The sequence below is a fragment of the Lissotriton helveticus genome, chromosome 2_1 (genome assembly GCF_964261635.1).
Source record: "Lissotriton helveticus chromosome 2_1, aLisHel1.1, whole genome shotgun sequence".
In the NCBI taxonomy this organism is placed as follows: Eukaryota; Metazoa; Chordata; class Amphibia; order Caudata; family Salamandridae; genus Lissotriton; species Lissotriton helveticus.
Genome location: NC_136059.1, coordinates 466108929 through 466122502, shown reverse-complemented (window position 1 = coordinate 466122502; position 13574 = coordinate 466108929).

Sequence of the window (13574 nt, the reverse complement as noted above, 5' to 3'; positions counted from 1 at the left end):
TTTCAACCAACCAAACTCACGTGTCTTGTCAGCCTTAAAATCACCCAGAGCAATCCATGGATGGTCTGTGAGCAGAAGCAAAAAAATACACAACCCACAAAAGAGAGACATTTCTCATAACAAACAGACATCAATTATAACTTTTAATCAGAAGACAAAACATAATACATATGAACAGACACAAAAATAAATTTCCATTACGTAACTTTTACCATCTTGTCGGTCAGCTTGCAACATTAAGCTAAAACTGAAATTCTGTCGCTGACACTCCATGTTAGCTTTGTGCCACAATTTTCACTTTGAAAAATAATTCTTAATTGGCAAATCGTTCTCACTTAGGCATGTAGCCTTCAAAATTTGAATAAAGAGCTTCCTCTTATTTTCTGTCTAAAACTTAATGCAATGCCTCATTTTCTGTCAAATAAAAGCAACTAGCGGACATCATTTTTTTAGAGCAGAAATACAAATGTATCATTTCTGCAGAGCATTTAGCATGATGTGGGGACTTTCAAAGAAACCCTTTTTTCATACTTTTCCTTTGGAATTCATTTCTTTAATTTCATTTTTTTTTATGGAGAAACCAGAAACCCTCCTTTTAGAAGCCCTTTTAGCAAGATCATTCTGTACTTTGCAGAGACAAGGCCCTAATTTAGGAGGTCACAGATGTCGACATGACAGCCTGCTACCATTGTTTACAGGGAAACTAAAGATAACACCTCAGCGCGACTCGAGCCAGCCTCTGCAGCTCTCCTAGCCCCCAGCTTCTGCTCACTAAGAAGTTTGTCAAAGACAAAAGGCCTTCCGGATTCCTCCTAACCTGCAATAATTCACTCTATTTAAAACACATGTTATATATATTACTCCTGTTAGGGGCTATCATTTATTTCTATACTTATATTATTAAAACATTTACTGTGAAGAATTCGCAGAACATAATAACACACATACCAGTTTTTAGAACAAATGCTTGTTTGCAATGGTACTCATTTCATCAACCTTAAATAGATTAAGGTCTCAGTTAGGTCAAGCCAAAGTTAAAAACCTTCAACCCTGATATTAAACTCAAACCTCTGCACCAGGCACATTGGCTCACTGAGCCATTAAAGGCAACCCCAAATGGGAACAACCTGCACATTTGTGTTTTATACCTAAATGTATGCATTTACTGAAGCCTAAGGCACTTTAAAGCTATTTTAAATAGCAAAAATACCCAAATTCGACTTTGATATTTGGGGCACTTAAAAATAAATATCCTATAAGTATGTTACATATTAATCATCCTCAGAATGTTCTTTACACATTACAGATATTAGACATTAGACATATGTCATGTAAATCCTTAGAAAAATGAGTTTTTTACGTCTTGCGCTAAGTGAGATGTCATATGCTAATGTCCTCATTATGCAGTGCAACACAACTCAAATTAAATTATAATGCTAGGAGGTCACAGTATGAGCATTAAGCTACATGAATAGTAAAAAACGAATTTTGTAGCACTTATTTTTAATTATTTTTCATAATTTAATAATTATTTTTAATAAACCCAATCATTTTTGATAATACCACATATAAAAGCAAGCTGCATCCCTTATTTCAGACATAAACAGAAAGGGGTGAAACACTCAGGACACACAATATGGTGCGCTTTAGCCATGCATTTCATAAATAGCGCCAACGCTATTCACTTACAGAAATTGCACTAATGGGAAAACCACATAGACATTTAAACACACATTTAACCCACAGACCAATACTCAGAACAAAAACAAAGGACAGCCCACAGACTGTACTTGAACCAAACCATTTGTAAATACTAGTTGTAAGTTATATTTACAAGAAACGCTTCTCAATTGTGTTTCAAAAGACTGCAAAAACAGCCCAACAGACTGATGTAGGTCCAAGAAGCGAAAATACACTCAATTCACTAGCTTTGGCTAGCAGAACACCAAAAAAATTCGCTCTGCATATCTTCCTTCATAACATTGCGCAGAACAAAGGATCCTTATATGTATTATGTCATATTTTAATTCCCTGGGGATACAAAATCACCAAGGAAGAAATATGTTTGTAAATCTAAACCTATTTAGATATTCCCTCTAGGGAAGCCGGCTAATTTACTTCACATCACACTATGGTACCTTCCAAATAAAGCCACACATTCTTCTTATGTGAGCTTTTAAACAGGCATGCCAAAAATATTGCAAAATATACAATATTATAATCAATGTAGTGCTTAATGTACTTTTCGTACATGCACCGTTCAACTAAACCAAATAGAGAAAATTCTCCTCATTACCTGTTCTACACAAATTGCAATTCGCATATACAAATCTATACAAATCCAAAGTTGGCCAACACAAATTCCAAAGTTCCAAAGTTACAGTCCTAAATTTGCTAAGACCAGGCATCTTATAGCGCACTAATCTAGCTTCAAACTTCAAGGGGTTATCAAAAACGATATACTCGCAAATATACGAGACCCTCGGCTTTGTTAATTGCAATAACCAAATCAAAACCAAGAAACCAACCCCTCGGCTTTGGTAATTGCAATAACCAAATCAAAACCAAGAAACCAAACAAAGTCGTGGGAGCGACCCACTTGTACTTCTTATTCTTACTAATCAAAAGGTTATCCAAATTCTAACTGTCAAGTTCTACATGACCTAACGGTCTTTTTTAGAATACTCACGCCAAAAAGGTTCTCAGTCAGGAGTGACATCATGTGGAGGATCAAAATCAGGAAGATCAGAAATATATCAGGCTGCGAAGACAGAGAATCTCCAGAATCCTTGTGCACAAAGTAGCAGAGTCCCATCCTCTCCTCCTCAGTAGATTTCAGTCTCCTGACAAGATCACTCCTTCAGAAAGTCATTTCTCTGATGAAGCCCACGTTGGCCGCGCCATTTGAAGAACTGAAATCTTCATTCTCAGGGAATATTTACTAATAGAAAAAAGAACTTGCCACAGAAGCTGGAAATATGAAAAGACATCTTTATTAAATTTAATAAGTGAGGCCACGTCACACAGAAACCGTAGCAACTGAATGAGGTAGTCTGAAGAGTACAGAAAACAGTGGCCTTTTATATGCTTAGGGTTACAAACGTCAGCATACAAGTAAGGGGCAGTCCTAGCTTTTGCAAGCATGCAAAATGCCTAACATTCCTTCTTACACAAGCCGGACAAACCCATAATAAAAGGACCACAACCCATATCATAAACAGACCATAAAAGAAGGAACAGAAAACAGATAAGAAGCAGGATAAGGGGTGTGTGTGTGCATACCAAACTCTACAATGTCCTGTGCTTTGATCCTCAATCTTGACCAGCTAAAGGGCATGAACTGGTTTAACAAGGTCAGCTTCAGGCAACAGGGTCAGTTCACTCAGGTCAAACAGGAGTCAGCATGAACTCGACCTAAGGTGTACATGTCCTTAAAAGACTAGTTCAGCCACAATCATTGGCCTATGTGAGGACAACCACAAAATGGCTGCCATACACAAAATGGAACCCACGGGTTCAGAATTCACAGAACCTCAAGTGTGCTTACTGCGTTATTTCCATGGGTTATTTTGCATTCTCCGCAGACGTATTTATGCTAAGGACCACACGCAATGTGAAAGGAACAGGCGGTAACATGTCTTAAAATACAGGCAACAGGCAAGTACCTCTTTTAGGGAGACATGAAATGTGAAAGAAACAGGGGTTACATGTCTTAAATACAGGCAACAGACAAGTAAGTCTTTTTGTTGTACCCTTTACTACATGGTGTAAGTTATATAACTAGGAACGTGGGTGCCAATTTATGCATCGAGGTAGGAGCAAAATAAAATGAGCGCCAATTTATGCATCGAGTTAGGAGCGAAATAATTCTGTATGTTCGTCCATTCAGTTGGAGGAATAAGCTCCTGTTAATCAGCGTCAATATGCCCAATAGGTGGGGTAGCAATTAGCATCTGTTATTCAGCACAAAGATGCCTCCGGGTGAACGGGCACTTTGCAAATGTACTCATCCAAATACGTTCTGCCATCCTTTAACATGAAGCATTTTTCTGCAGGCAGGGACAATACAGTGTTGTGTTAGTATCCTGTGCTTCTGGGCGTATCGCTTTATACCCTATTCCTTTACATAGCACCTCGTACTCTGGAAAAACACCACTTCTGTCCTGGTTGGCGATTAAGGGTCTTATTAGCTGCAGGGATGGGTATTACATTAGCACCTGTTATTCAGCCAATGTATGCATCGAGTTAGGAGCGAAATAATTCTGTATGTTCGTCCATTCAGTTGGAGGAATAAGCTCCTGTTATTCAGCGTCAATATGCCCAATAGGTGGGGTAGCAATTAGCATCTCTTATTCAGCACAAAGAAGACTCTGGGTGAACGTGTGCTTTGCAAATATACTCATTGTTGCAATATACTCAACATTCTGCCATTCTTTAACATAAAGCATTTTTCTGCAGGCAGGGACAATGCAGTGTCTTGTTAGTATCCTGTGCTCCTGGGTGTATCGCTTTATACCCTGTTCCTTTACATAGCACCTCGTACTCTGGCAAAACACTACTTCTGTCCTGGTTAGCGATTAAGGGTCTTATTAGCTGCAGGGATGGGTATTACATTAGCATCTGTTATTCAGCACAAAGATGCCGCAGGGTGAACGGCCGCTTTGCAAATACACTCATCCAAAATGTTCTGCCATTCTTTTACATGAAACAATTTTCTGCAAGCAGTAACAATGAAGTGTTGTGTTACTATCATGTGATACTGGGCATATCACTTTATACCCTGTTCCAGTACATAGCACCTCGTACTCTGACAAAACACCACTGCTGTCCTGGTTGGCGATTAAGGGTCTTATTAGCTGAAGGGATGGGTATTAAATTATTGACTGGTCGCCATAAATGGAGGAAAGGCATTCCAAATATGCAGGGTGAGGTTTTCAAAGCAGTGATTTAAGTATTGGGGGTATGATGCACAGCGCGCAAACATAGCTCATGCTTGGGATGAGCAGCTTTAGAGAGCATGGGGCTACAGTGGTGGTATCAGGAAACAGCTTATGGTTTTAATAACATTTACTTTCTACTCCAAACAACAGTGTGCTATTGTAGTGGAGACCACCAAACACTGACTGCTTGTTTTCTTTTCCTTTACATATGCTGTTGGGTCGCGCCCTGCACTGTCAAGGATGTCCGACTTATCAGTGCCAGCACACATGGGAGGAGTCCAGGCCCTGTGTGGTAACAGCTTATCGGTTCGTACGTGTTGTGCCATAGGTTATTCCATGGTAGTGGAGTAAAAGCCAGAACGGCCTTCATGGAGGGGGTAGCATGCCATTAAGTGGAATAAGAGTGCTGCAGGGTAACCACATCAGGGGTGGCTGGAGCATTTTAAGCTAGCCCAGTGGGTGGCTTTACCGCAGGCTTTTTCGTTATGCTTGGTTTTTTAACTCACACCACGGTTCCTGTGGCAAACGGGGGGCCAGGCCATTGAGACTAGGGCCAGGCCATTGAGCAAGGTGCTTTTGTGCTAATAAATGTCGGAAATCACAAAAAAGGGCTTTACAATGTCCTACTGGGATTGCACTGCACCGGGTCTTTCAGTTACAATCTGCTGCTATCTCTCGTAGCACCACCTGCTACACATAATAAGAAACAAACTGTATGGGCAGCACATTAACTTTCAGTCATTTGGATGTATCAAATTTCCACGGTTAGGGAACTTGGGGGCATAATTCCTGCCGTGATTGCATTTTCAGGAAGTTAGTTCTAATTAAAGGTTCATAAATGTTGGGAACCCGGCTGTCAATACGTATAGTATGGAGGGCAGTCATTAGATACAGCGATTTATCAATAAATACTTGTCAGTGATCGTCGACTCCAGTATAAACATTGCTTTGCACTCCAAGTTTACTTAATTCTAAAAACGCTAGCATACTGTATGTTCGTTCATGCAAGGTTTTAATTGGGTAATGACATGGAGCCAAGTTTACTTAATCCTAAAAATGCTAGCAGACTGAATGTTCTTTCATGCAAGGTTTTAATAGGTAACTACCACCATATAGTCTGTTAAGTACGGGGAACCATGGGATCATGGCTTAGCTGGCAGGCAGTAGTACGCACTGGGCCTGCAGAGCATCAGATGACCATCTAAGGGGTTTATGTGGAAGGGGCTGGATGCTCTGTCTGGCATGCATGCTTCATCAGTTTCCTCTCGTATCCATTTCAAGCTAATCCACTGGATACTTTTCTGTGCCCAGGTCAGTTATGCACACAGTGGTGCATGTATATATATCAAAAGTGGCAAGTTTGATCCTAGGGGAAAGCGAGGCATGGGGGGAAAGCGAGGCAAGGGCCAAAAACAATGCTACATTCCATTGCCATATTCGGCCGACACTAACAGTCGCTATATGGCGTTATTCGTTACCAAACCAATACATAGGACTTGCCTCGTGGATAGTATTAGCCAGAGGGTCAGCTTGAGAGCTGGTGTCTCATCCTAGGAATATGTACTAGACAAGGTAACCGGTGCACATATTAAACTTGCCAAGTCGCGCAATATATATAATCAGGCACATACATTATTTAGCACACCAGTATTTTTGGCCCTTTATACGGTTGCAGCATTTAGACTCACAGGTAAACAACTAGGAGTGGCAAAATGTTAAGCCGGGGAACAGTATTCCATAAAATTGGAACCCAGTTTCTTTACATTCACACCTGTCATTATAAATTTATATTTAAGTACACAGCGTGATTGGGGCAAACTGCTGCTGTTGCTGCACTGACCCTTAATTATTTGCAACTTATATTTGAAATGTATAATAACGCTAACATTACTAAAAGAGGGAATAAGTGCAGAAGGGGATTTTTCAATGATAATCAGCACTAACGGCGTTTCGGATTAAGGAAATCAAGGGGGCAGGAGAAAGTGCGGTCCTGCTAGGTGTCAGTTACGTAGCCAGCACAGTTATTGTGATACTTTGCCTTGTAGCGAGAGAATACTCTTCATAAAGTGGCCAACAATAACAACACTCTCAAGGGTAAGGAGCTCCCTGTCTGGTACCACCATAATTTGGTCTCAGGTGACCCCGCAATAAGTTTGAAGGGGACAATGCGCCACCAAGCGCGGTGAACAAGTCGGTGAGGAGTTTGAATAAGGAGATGGAAAAGCTGTTGATGGTTTCTTCAATAAGGTCCATTAGGCATACCTTGATACAGGTATACAAATAGGAATTATAGCTGGTGGATGGGGTGCATCTGTCCAATGCAGGGTTGAAGCTATTCTCCCAACTATATTGGGGGCCATGGTTTTTTAATCTGAAAGATGAAGCAACCTTTAGGGGAGGGCGAGAGTGCCAGTAGGATTCTGGGGGTCTGCTGCAATAAGGTATCCTTGGGGAACAGTGTGGGCATGTACCCATGTTTCTTCGGCTACCATGCCCACTATTCTAACGTAAATGCCGGTCCATGTGAATAACACAGGGCACAGTACGGGTTCTTACTGACGGCAATTTAAAAATAAATAAATAAACTGCCCGGGGGGGGCGATTGGTTCATCTCATCTCTTTCTCACCAGGAATTTGGTGGGGTTCAGTAGAATAAGGTTCATTGGTATGAAAAGGGCAGGTGTTAAGGGAGCAGTGTCAGCGTCAGGGGGGGAGGGCGAGTGCGCCGGGGAGCTTCTCACCCTGTGGCGGAGCGCTGACAGTTTACAACAAAGGGGGATGCACAACAATGGAGGTGCAGCCATTTGAGGGACCCCTGGAAGGGTTATATTCCACGAGTGCAGTGGATAGGCGGGGAGGAGGGACTGACCTGACGTTAGTTCCGGACTCTACTGCCCTAACCCACCACGTATGGACTGAGTGCAATCTTGAGGAGTATGCCTGTTTTTCAGGTACCTCGGAGGGCCGGTGCGGTATGCGGTGCCCTGGATGTCAAATAATGCAACTGTTGTCTGTAGCGCGTTGGGGCCTGACGGCGCAATGTGAGCAGCACAGAGGGAAATTGGCGACCTAGACGGTCAAGTTCAAATGTATGGTCAAGTTCCTGTGTATGGCCGAGTTAAAAGATAAAGGGTAAGCTCGAAATGTACGGCCAAGTTGTTCTAGTGTACGGCTGAGTTAAATGTAATGCTGTACCTAATTCATTTACTGCTGTTGACATGTTGATGCAGATAAAGTGTGATGCTGTGAATTGTTCTTATATATCCAGGAAGGTTACTTTTCCTTGGTAATGGTCTATGATGATTCACTTGGATTGATGTGAATAAAAAAGGCTACGCCGTGGACAACATATCATGATTCCGAGAGTTTTTGGGCGTAGCAGGCAGTAAGGTGAAGGAATTTGGGGAGGAGGGAATGTCACAATGTGCGCACACTATGAACAGGTGCCTCCCTCGACTAGGGAGGGGTACCCTTAGTTGCGCCGCGGGACTGAGCCTCCTCTGGGAGCCAGAGAAGGAGGTGGGGCTGGCAGATAATGAAGGGCTGGCTGCAAGGGAAACAAAACTTATAGGAAATGAAACGTACCAGAGGTATTTAAGGCTGTGATCCAGGGGTTTCGTTCTCTTTGTTCCCTCGGACCACAGCCTGGCTGCAGGCACGTCGTCGACCACCCACCCGGCAGAAGGCCAAAGCTTCACGAAGGCGGAGCGCTGACAGTTTACAACAAAGGGGGATGCACAACAATGGAGGTGCAGCCATTTGAGGGACTCCTGGAAGGGGTATATTCCACGAGTGCAGTGGATAGGCGGGGAGGAGGGACTGACCTGATGGTAGTCCCGGACTTTACTGCCCTAACCCACCACGTATGGACTGAGTACAATCTTGAGGAGGATGCCTGTTTTTCAGGTACCTCGGAGGGCCGGTGCGGTATGCGGTGCCCTGGATGTCAAATAATGCAACTGTTGTCTGTAGCGCGTTGGGGCCTGACGGCGCAATGTGCGCAGCACAGAGGGAAATTGGCGACCTAGACGGTCAAGTTCAAATGTATGGTCAAGTTCCTGTGTATGGCCGAGTTAAAAGATAAAGGGTAAGCACGAAATGTACGGCCAAGTTGTTCTAGTGTACGGCCGAGTTAAATGTAATGTCATACCTAATTCACTTACTGCTGTTGACATGTTGATGCAGATAAAGTGTGATGCTGTGAATTGTTCTTATATATCCAGGAAGGTTACTTTTCCTTGGTAATGGTCTATGATGATTCACTTGGATTGATGTGAATAAAAAAGGCTACTCCGTGGACAACATATCATGATTCTGAGAGTTTTTGGGCGCAGCGGGCAGTAAGGTGAAGGAATTTGGGGAGGAGGGAATATCACGATGTGCGCACACTATGCCAACCACTCTTCCCCCTGCTCTGCGGGCAGCACAGCCTCGCTCCGCCCATACCTTTACAGGGCCAATAATGAAAACTAAGATGATAATAATATTGTATTATCATATTATTTTTACTGTGGGGCGAAGCTCCTCCGCCTTAGCTGGAAATAAAATTATTCTTTGCTGAGTAAGACTTTTTGAATTTGTCAAGCACATGATTTTAGTTCACATGTTGTAGACCGTATGTTTAGTTAGATAGGCAACACCTCTGGTAAAGGATTCTTTGTGATGTTTCTTTGGCCAAACTGCTTTAAGGGGCCCCTAATATTTTTCATCACACTTAAAGTACTAACTCTGCCCATACTATTTCTGACGTCCCTACATCCCCAAGCACCCCAATTAAGCCCATGTGCATTAACGGCTGCACCTTCAATGCCAGACGTGTTGCAGTTATATAGTGTTCTTAGCACTCTTGACCACAGTAAAAAGTATCACAATATTGAAATGCAGTCATACATAATGTAGGTCCATGTTTTTGTCAATGGAAGGCTACCAAACACGTGTGTTTTTGATGAAATTGAAAAGTAGTAAACAGGGGTAATAATATGAATTACTAATTAAAGTAAACAGCACATTTCTAAATAACAAGAGCACAAAATAACTATTGGGCAGATATTTTCATGGTAGAACATCAAGAAATTGCCATTTGCTGCCACCTTGTGGTTGCTTCCTTTCAAGCGCGACAATTTTAACTAATGCAGATTGAATTGATTTGCATGTTCCTGTCCATTCTTAATGAATCTGTCAATTTTGTTTTTGCTATTTTTTTTTTTAATAGAGTGCTGTTTGACCAAGAGCATTACTTTTAGTTTTAACTTAGTTTTATTAAATACTGCGTTCAATTACATCAAACATCAGTACGCACAAGTACATTTACAGGAAGTATGGTCAAAATATCACTGATATTGGTAATAACACATCTAGGGCCCGATTCACAGAACTAACTTACAATAAAATCCTAAACTTACTATTCGTGGTATTCACAGAATACACTTACAACTGTCCTAAGTTTACATCGGCACTCGGGCCGGAATTTCCGCACCCGGAGTGTAATTCATTAGCATATGGGGCCCTTCTAAGCACCAAAGTCACTGCCTGGTCCCAGACTTCACTAACCCTACGAATTGTATGTGGGCACGTTTTAGGGACTCTACAGTCCATCATAAGGAGTTGCTGTAATTAGATCCCATCATTCCAGCTTCCCATTAAGTCTGTCTCAACTGTACTCTCCCCCATACACCACTGAGCGGCATATTGCAGTAGACCAGCCATATAGTATAGGCGTAGATCTGGCAGCCCATCCCGCCCTTATCCATATCCAACTTTAGCACATCCAGTTTGGCTTTGCTCCGTTTTCCAGCCCAGATCAGGGAGGCCAGGAGACTGTTCAGTGTGTCGAATGTTGACTTCGGAATTATGCAGAAAGAATTCTGGAGCACGTAAAGACAGCAAGGCAATAGTACCATTTTCGATACATATTCCCCTTAACTGACAGTGGTAACTTGTTTCAGAACGCTATTGATGTCCGCAGCCCATTGAGGACCAAACCAATGTTCAGATCATACTGGGCCTCCGGATGGTGGGAAATCTACAAACCCAGATACCGGAACCGATCACATTTCCAGACCATGCCAACCTCTGGAAGATCTTGCACTGTACTCCATCCCAGTGCAGCAAGCGGGAACAGTATGGTTTTCTGGCAGTTAACACGGAGGCCCGAAGACATCCCAAAGGAATTCAACATTACACGAGCCGCAGGGACTGCCTCCTCTGGGTCTCGCAGACAGAGGACAGCATCGTCAGCATACAGAAAGACCACCTGGGTACGAACGTCCACCTCTATACCCCATAGAGCCATATTGTTGAAATCTAGATTGCGGCGTAAACATTATCGGCACCATCTTGTCCCTTTTCAGGCTCATATGTGCACGTAAGTAGCAGCCATTTTGAATGCCATGGCCTCTCTGCCCACTGCCGATAGCCAGCACGTTTCTCTCTCTCTCTCCGACCTCCCCAGCATCCCCCGCGCACTGACAGCCCCCGCTCTCACATGCTTGGGCCATAAACCACCCTTTCAGCGCGACCCTGCCTCGGAGCCACATCCCGTACCGGCTAAAACCTCCCTCCATCCCTTTCATGATCACACCCTTTGATGAATCCCCTTCCTCTGTGCCCGATTGTCCGGCCCGATCCCAGGCCACCACCTGGCCCTGCGGATACAGTTTATTGCCCCATACAGTAGGAAGCTGTCCCTCTTCAAAGGATCTCCGACTGATCAAAGCCCCCACCCCATGAGATCCGATCAATCGCACACATTCCGGGAATCGGCGGAATGTCCAGCTGCGCGACAGTCATCACCTACTGAGACCGGGGTGGGGACTTCTACTGTAAATGTGTGTGGGAACGGGCTTGGAGCGGGGATTCCGAGAATGTCTTTCCGTACATCAAAGCATTGCCAAGAATGTGTTGTATGTAATAAAGCAATAGACCTGTGTATAAGAGGCCAGGCCTCAGAGATGCGGTTAGAACACCTCGAAAAGATACCCTGTTGTCTGATTTGACGTGTTCTGCTCCGTCGGAATAAACTTCTGTTTCCTGCCTTCCAGTCTCCAGCGCCCGCCTCTTTGTTTGATAATTTCGAGTGGTATGAGAGGCGACTAACGCCGGGCAATACTTAAAGGTTATCGGTTGAAATCTGCCCACCCTTTTACAATTGGCGTCCCAAACGTGGGGCCCATCAGCGACACGTGGATCCAGTGGGAGAGGTCCTGACGACAGAGTGAACGACTGCAACGATCGGGAAGTGCACCTGCCCGATAGACCCTCGTCTGGCAGCCGATCATCCGAACTTCATCGGTTCCGAGCAGACCTCTCTCGAGTGATCTACGGTCCTGACTGGGAACCATCAGGAGTGCCGCGGCAATTACGGAGAATAGAGGACGATCGGGCGCTGGAAGCGGAAGACGAGAAACTGTCCATGCGGTCCGGGTAAGGTCGTGTAACACGACAAATTGCGAAACGATTGTTTGATTGTTTGAAAATACTAGTATTGCTCATTGATTGTTTTTGAGATATTCTCTGTCTGCAAACGGGGAAGAATAGAAATATTCTCTCTCCCTTTGCAGATAGTGAAGGATAGGTAGCGCGGACCTTTGTCCCCCTTTGTAATCTGTCGCGCCTATTTTTCTCCCCACTGATTGATAGTCCGAACATTGATTTTTCGAAGTTGGTTCTTTTTGAGATATTCTCTGCCTGCAAACGGGGAAGAATAGAAATATTCTCTCTTCCTTTGCAGATAGTGAAGGATAGGTAGCGCAGACCTTTGTCCCCCTTTGTAATCTGTCGCGCCTATTTTTCTCCCCACTGATTGATTGATTGATTGTCTGAACATTGATTGTTCGAAGTTGGTTCTTTTGAGGTATTCTCTGTTTGCAAATAACGTAGAATAGAAATATTCTGTCTAGTCTTTGCAAGTAGTGAAAAGATAGGTAGTGCGGACCTTTGTCCCCCTTTGTAATCTGTCATGCCTATCTTCTCCCCACTGATTGGTAGTTGGTTCAGCCCGGACCGCTTATTAGAGATGAACCATCCAGCTCCACTGGAAGGCACCCCTAATAAGGACATGTTCACTAAATATGGACTAGTCGCCGTAGCTTATAGTAAACTATGGCATAAATATACAAGAAAGGATCAGGAAAGTCAGTGGCCACTGATAGGATCCTTTGATGACGATAAAATAAACGTACTGGAAACAGCCCTTCATAACAATAAGACAACGCCTACTATGCTTGATAGTTTCGGCATGTGGCGCAAGGAAGCAGAGCAATGGAAAAAGAGAAACGAAGTTAGATTAGAGAAAGAACTACGAAAAGCAGCTCACCTAGCTGCTAAAAAGTTAGAGGAAGAGATAAAGGAGAGAGAGGAAGCCGAAAAGAAGCAAGAGTCCGAAACATCGGGCCAGTGTCCCGTTAGAACACCCTCTACGCTCTACCCTGAGTTACCCTCGAAACAACGAGCAAACGATGATTTATTACTAGGTCCCCCAATCATCTACATGCCCCCTCCATAGGTCCCCCAATCATCTACATGCCCCCTCCATACGCCCTTTCCCAACCCTTAGTACAACACACGCAACCCCCAAGTACAGGCGAGAATAGTGCCAGGACCTCGGTCCTCACGGCCTCTGCGCCGGCCGAACCC